We start from the raw sequence: 7,820 nt of genomic DNA, 5'->3' as shown, positions 1-7,820 counted from the left end.
TCACGTGCTTGTTGTAAAATTCTTTTCCTTTATCCACCCACAATTTGACGCATTTTCTTTCACTGAAGATTTTTTTCAATGCTTCAGCTACTTCAAAGCCTGTTTTGCTTTTTAACGGAACGATCCATCCATACTTTGAAAACACGTCGATCACCATGAGCAAATATTTTACACCGTTGTTGAATTTTGAAAACAATTGCATGTCCACCAAATCAGCAGCCCATATTTCATCAATGTCATTCACAATCACCCTTCTTCTTTTAAAATGATGAATCACCGGTTTATGAAGCTCCTCTGCAAGCTGATCCGTCCATTTCAAATCACTCACACCCAGTCCGAATTTTGCTTTGGCTTTAATTACCGGCGTAATGAGCTTTCTTTCGTTGATCTCTCTTTGAGTGGGATTGGGAATCGAATTCATCTCTTAAAGCATCATCTGATCAGCCACATTCCTGTTTTGTCGGTCATTGAAATATTTATACGCCAAATCATGGTGGTATGCTGCATTGTCCACTCTGTCTACCGGCTTGCTCCAATCTTGATACATGTCGGTGGATGTGAGCCTTTTGTCCAGGTTTGTGCCAGGCCCTGCAAAGTTCATCCCAGGAATATGCATTTCTCCTGGAAATTTAGCCCACGGAAGCTTGATTTTACTAGACAGCTTATTAATCGACTCCACCAAATCACCTCCTTTTGTCGCATGCGAAGAAACAAACTTGCATTTGGTCGTTCCGCAAGAGTCACAAGTCCCTTTCAACATAAGCCTATTGTTTTTTGTCATCTCATTTTTCAAGTGAATGGTTTCAGTTTTCCTTTTGCATTTAACGCAGTACATTTTAACATATATAAATAAGTTTTTTAACATAAAAATGGACATTGTTGATTTGTCATATGATAAAGAAAGCACAAGAAATCATAACAACTTCTTTCCAAGAGACATTCGAGGACTCATCGTTGGAAAATCTGGCTGTGGAAAAACAACATTAATGTTAAACCTGTTATTAAGGCCTGGATGGCTGGATTATAACCACTTGCAAGTCTTTGGTAAATCCCTTTTCCAACCTGAATACAAAATACTCAAAAAAGCCTTTGAAAATAACCTTCCAAAAGAACTCATTTTCAATTGTTCATCGCTCTAAAAAAATCTAAAAAGGTGGATCCTGATGAAGTCATTAAAGAAATCTCTAAAAAATCTTTCCGCGGTTTCAAAGAATGTTCTTCTTCTGATAACATAGAGTGTCATTTTTTCGAAAGTGAAGAAGACGTGCCTGACCCTTCCGAACTTGATAGAACAAAAAACAATTTGACGATCTTTGACGATTTAAAAGGAGAAAAGCAAAGCATGTGTGAAAAATATTACACCCAAGGAAGGCACTCCAACGTCGACATGTTTTACCTTGCTCAAAATTTTTTCGATCTTGACGGACATGATATTAGAACCAACGCCAATTTTATTTATCTATTTCCTCAAGACGATGGAACTGTTGGTGAAATTTATAAAAGACACGCCTCATGTGATATGGACATAAAAGAATTTAGAAAGTTTTGTGGAGATTGCTGGTCTAAACATCGTGGATTTGCCGTCATTGATCTCTCCTCTGAAAAAGATAATGGAAAATACCGAAGAGGGTTTGACGATTTTTTATTTTTATAAAACACTTGTGATTTCCACGGATCCAAAAGGATCTAATGCGACATTGTCACCACGGATCCAAAAGGATCTAAAAAAATTTAACGACATAAAAAATGCCTGGTATTATAATCGATGTAGATGGCAAATCAAGTGTTATCACGACTGAATTTTTAGACAAAATCGTTTTCGAGAAAAGAAAAAGTTATGAAATAGCTTTTCTAGGCTTGGAAACATACAATAGCATTCCAAACATAAACAGTAAAAACAATTCGTTCAAATACAGCATGAACAATGGTGCTCATTGGGAAAACATTGTTGTTCCTGATGGAAGCTATGAAATTAAAGACATCAACAACTATCTGCAAAAGTCAATTTTAAACACGATAAAAACAGCTCAACGTGGAAGTTATATCATTGCAAATAAAATTAACTACTCTTCAAACAACCTTCAAATTGGAATCAACATTAATACTTTAAAATCAAGCATTAAACTTGGTATGAATTATCTGATTGACTTTGACGTGGAGAACAGCATCGCCTCAGTTTTAGGATTTACTAAAAGAAAATTAAATTCCAATTCCGAATACGAGTCTGATCATATTGCTAAAATTTTAAGCTGCAACACCATCAGAATTGTTAACAACGTTATCGGATCATCCTACATTAATGGAACCCAACTCAATTGCATCTACTCCTTTTACCCGAATGTTAACCCTGGTTACAAAATCATCGAAAGACTTATGCATTTAATTTATCTTCCTGTTAAGCTTCTTGAAATTTCAACCATGGTTACTCGCATCATTGATCAAAATGGAGATTTGATCGATTTTCGCGGTGAGGACATCACGATTCGTTATCACATTCGAGAAGTGAAATAAATAAATCAAAACATCAAACTCAACATTTCAAAAGGACAAGCTGACAAAATTAAAAAAGCCATTCAAGACAAAACTGCTGCTAGCATAAAACTCACTCATCAAGACTTGAACGGCGAACATGTTCTTGCTGTCACTAGCACACAACTCAACCAAATTAGAAAAGCCTACGAAGCTGGAAAAGGTGTCACGCTTAAACTCAGCAAAAAACAACTCATGCACAACGCAAAAGTAGAAGGAGGATTCATCGGTGCCCTTTTCCCTTTATTAGGAACGCTTGCCTCTCGTGCAGCTCCAGTACTTGCAAAAGGTTTATTAGGTGGACTTGCTTCATCTTCTGGCTCTGCTATGGTTGATTCTATCGCTGGACGAGGTGTTAATCATACAAGCTCAGCTAATAAACCCAAAACATTTTACTTGAGCAAAGATGGAAAAGGTATAAAAATAACCAAATTTGGCTCTGGCTTATTCTTAAAACCTTGGATTGGAAATACTCAAGGCGATGGACTCTTTGTTAAAACTGGAAAAAGACTCTTTGTTAAAACTGGAAAAAGACTCTTTGTTAAAACTGGAAAAGGACAAATAATAGGAGGATTCATTGGTGCTCTACTCCCCTTGCTCGGTACGCTTGCAAGCACTCTTATTTCTGGTTCTGGTTTACTTCTCGGTCCTAATTCACCTTTTAATAGCATACCCATTTTAGGCTCCATTCTCTAATTTAAACTTTTTAACAAATTTAAAAAATGATCAACGTTGAAGGAATTGTTTTACCCAACGAAGCCCTAACCAACTTTCAACTAATAAAGGCTGCTAAACAGTTAAAATTAAAAAACTTTAGAGGTGTTCTTGTAAGAGACGAGTTACCGAAAAAACCAAGAAGTAAAGAATGTGGCATTGCAAACACTGGTGACTCAAGCACTGGAGGATTTCATTGGGTGTGCTGGTACAAAGACGGCGATAAGAAATACAGCTTTGATTCATACGCACAGCCTCCTCTTGTCGAACTGGTTGACTATTTAAAAAGTCCAGTTCATTATAATTGCGAAAGGGTTCAGTTTGGTAATACCTCTTATTGCGGTCACTTGTGCCTTTACGTCCTAAAAAAAATTGAATGAAGGTCTTGACTTTCAAAGCATTATTAACACCTTGTGGTAAAAATCACTTGTGATTTCCACGGTTTCAAAGAAACTAACATTCTTAAAAATAAAGTTTTTAAGAATAACAAACCAACAAACTAACAACAAACTAACAACAAAAACCACTCCTGAACCCAGGCAAAAATGGATAAACATGAAAGCAGGCAGGCATCTTGGCCATTGGTCACTACAAAGAAAAAATCAAGAACATAAAAAATGTAAAGGAGTCAAAAAGAACGTGGTTAAAAATCACCTCACTCATCAAGACTACTACCATTGCTTAAAGGATAAGAATGAACATCTTGCAACCATGAACGTTTTCCGATCCCATCTTCATGACGTCTACACTGAAGAAATTAACAAAGTCGCACTCAGCGCTAACGACGACAAAAGAATTATCTTAGATGACCGAATTCACACACTAGCCATCGGTCACTACACAACAAGGGGCGGTTAATCAAGTCTTTGGCTAAGACAACATCTTTAGACATCTTCGGTATACAAATAACATGATTATTTTTATACTTCTTCATGCCTCAAAACATGACATCCTTAAGTTTATCTCCAAAAACACGTTCACTCACGCATCAATTTTAGCATCCTTAAGTATGGAAAAGTATCAATGGCTCAGAACCCGCTTTTCCTTATATATTGCGAATAATGTTTGCACAAGACATTTTATATATATATATAAATATATATATATATATATATATATATATATATATATATATATATATATATATATATATATATATATATATATATATATATATATATATATATATACATAGGCGCCGAGTTCACGGGGGCAACAGGGGCAGTGATCTCCCTGGAAATTTATACTAATAATATACTATCACAGATTATCATAAGGGCGAGAGTATCTATTCGCCCCCGTAATAATCCGTGATTATATATTAGTAGTATAAATTTCTGGGGGGGGGGGGCCACTGCCCCTGTTGCCCCCGTGAACTTGGCGCCTATGTATATATATATATATATATGTACACACACTAAACCTAAACAGTGTACAAATAAAACAACAGACAATTGTACAAACAAAAAAACAAACAGATGTACAAACAAAACAACAAACAGTTGAACCTTTTTCTATAATTATATTAAACATTGGATCACAATTTAAAGTTACATCTTAAACATTAAAATATTCCTCAATAATACGGACAAATAAACAAGGAATATCTAAAAGCGACGTTTACTTTGCAGCACACGGAATTGAAGCAATTGTGACAACCATCCCAATATATTTTGTGACAACCATCCCAATATATTTTGTGACAAGCAACCCCTTCTATGTAAGTTGCAAGACACCTGTAAATTTACCTAAAAGCGTGTGAATTTCATGAGAATTTTTTGTGGATTAAGTTACTCAAATGAATAAAAAACTTTAAAAATGTACATTCAAAGCACAATAAAATAATTTTTGTTTGATAAGAAAAAATTTCTAAGAGAGCAAAATTTAACATTTTCATGTCAAAAACCAATAAAAACAATTAGCTTGTTTTCTACACGCTAAAAAGAGCTGAAAATTACAGTGAAAATGTTTTTTTTATATAACATTTTGATTGTATGATTTTAAAGTTCTAAACCTTATCCACATTTCCTGTAATAAATTTTGTGACAACCAAACCCGCGGGACAACCAACCCCGCTCTCCCCTAAATAAAATGCTTTAACTTAGGGGAGAGCGGGGTTGGTTGAGAGTAGATTAACAACTAACAGCTATTAACTAAAAATATTTTTTTTTGTTTCAAAAATTTGTTACTAAAAATAAATTTTTAAGAGTATTAAGTTTAAAAAAAATTTAAGCTTGCTAACAACTCAAAGATAAAGAATACAAAAGTTACATCAAACAACAGGTGTTATTTTATAGTAGTAAAATATCTTTTTTGTTCTCATTCTATATTTTCTTAGCTTTATTAGGTCAGTGTAAAATACTTTTCCAATCAAATTTTTTTTTGTACCTGTACGATGTAAACTTTGATCTACGGGCCTAAATCAGTAGATTATATATATATATTTATAACATATAATACGTTAAACTGATCATATAAAAGGACAATTTTCATACGAGAACAAAAAATCTGCTATAAAACTCCTAATTTAATTTTCGGTAATATTAGAAAGAACTAGTAAGCCTTTGATGGTAAACTTTGATGGTAGAGGTTGTATCATATTGAAAAAACTCAGTTCTGATCTGCAAAACAAGTTAACATCAGGAAGGGCATATGGTTCTAATAAAATGCTCCAACTGCCATAATGTCATACTTGCTTCTTTAAACATGACATTAATCTTCAATAATGACATTTTTAGGTTAGAAGATGACATTATGGAAAACTGTCAATAGCACACACACCTATAGTTCATTTCATATATATATAAGATATATGTGTATTTAATATAGTGCATATAATATATATATAAGATATTGTGTGTATATAATTCTGTGTGCATTTTATATATATATATATATATATATATATATATATATATATATATATATATATATATATATATATATATATATATACGGTAGCGTGCAAAAGTTTATAAACAGCAAAATATTTCAAGTTTTTTTGTCATAACTTTTTGACTTTTGACTGAAAAGTAATGAAATGATTAACAATTGTTCCTATAATGTGATTATGTTATACATTTTATTCAAAAAAATGATAACTTGTAAAGGAAGGAAGAAATTCAAATTTTATTGAAAACATAACCGTGCGAAAGTTTATAAACAACTCCATACCCCATTAAGAAAATTAAAATTTCATTAAGAAAAATGTATTTATGTTAAAATTAATTTACTGGATATAATATTTAACTTAAATTGAATTTAAAAAATGATGGGAAAATCTAAGAAATTGTCAAGAGAAATGAAAAATTTAATAAAACGTGCTGTAGAGAAGAACTTTCCTTATAAACAAATTTCTGAGCTTTTTGATGTGACTGCATCAACAATTAGCGTACTTAATAAGAGATATAGACACCAAAAGACACTTAAAAACAAGCATCGTCCAGGCAGGCCAAAGATATTACAGAACATCAAGAAAATTAAAACAAGATCCCCGCGGAAGTGTTGTCAAAATAATTATCATTCTAAGCAAGAATTGTGTTGTTACGTGCAGCGTAGATATCACAAAACGTTGCCAGCATCAGCATAGCTTGTTTGGTCATTGTCCTGTCAAGAAACCACTGATACTGTTAAATAATCGCTCAGCCCAAATAAAAGTTACAAAGGATCATTTGCATTGACTTCAAAAGAATGGTCAAAAATCTTATTCAGTGATGAAGCAACGTTATGTAAGTTTGAGAGAAATGGTATCAAGTACATGAGATGTCTGAAAGATTAAAGATTTGCTTCTAAGTATCAAATGCCAACAGTTAAACATGGTGGTTACAATATAATGGTTTGGGGATCTTTCAGTCGTTATTCTATTGGCCCACTTCATCGCATCAAAGGCATAATGGATCAAAATGAATATTTAGATATAATCAAGAATGCTATGCTGCCACATGGAAAGGACAAAACGTCTCGTGGTTGGATTTTCCAGCAAAACAACAATTTAAAACACCGTGCAAATTCTATCGAAAGTTGTTTTAATTTGAAAAAAATTTTCTAAGTCGGATTGGCCTTTTCAAAACCCAGATTAAAATCCAACTGAACATCCTTGGGAATATTTTGATCGTCAATTGAAAAGCGAAAAACCGACCAATAAAAATAATTTATCCCAGGTGCTTTCGGATTGTTGGGTAAATATCCCCATATATGTTCTGATCAACTTAGTTGACTCTATGCCTTGTTGTTGCAAAGCAATGTAAAAATCTAGAGGCTATCTAACAAAGTACTAATGTACTGAGATGAAAAATTGTGGAGGAATTAGAAAAGATATCTTTTTTGTGAATTTCTTCATTTCTTTATAAACTTTTTCACAATTATGATTTCAATAAAATTTGAACTTCTCCCTTCCGTTACAAGTTATAGTTTTTGAGTAATTTATTGTACGTAATTATATTATATGAAAAACTGTTGAAAATTTCGTTGATTTTCAGTAAAAAGACAAAAAGTTATGACAAAAAAATTTGAAAGTTTGTAAACTTTTGCACGCTACTGCATATACACTGTTCTCCAAAACATTAGCAACCAAATAA

Source organism: Hydra viridissima, unplaced genomic scaffold (assembly GCF_058129835.1).
Source record: "Hydra viridissima isolate aposymbiotic clone 2 unplaced genomic scaffold, HvirCarnegie_v1 scaffold_8, whole genome shotgun sequence".
Taxonomy (NCBI): Eukaryota; Metazoa; Cnidaria; class Hydrozoa; order Anthoathecata; family Hydridae; genus Hydra; species Hydra viridissima.
The sequence above is the reverse complement of the archived record's forward strand: the minus strand, read 5'-3'. Positions refer to the sequence as shown.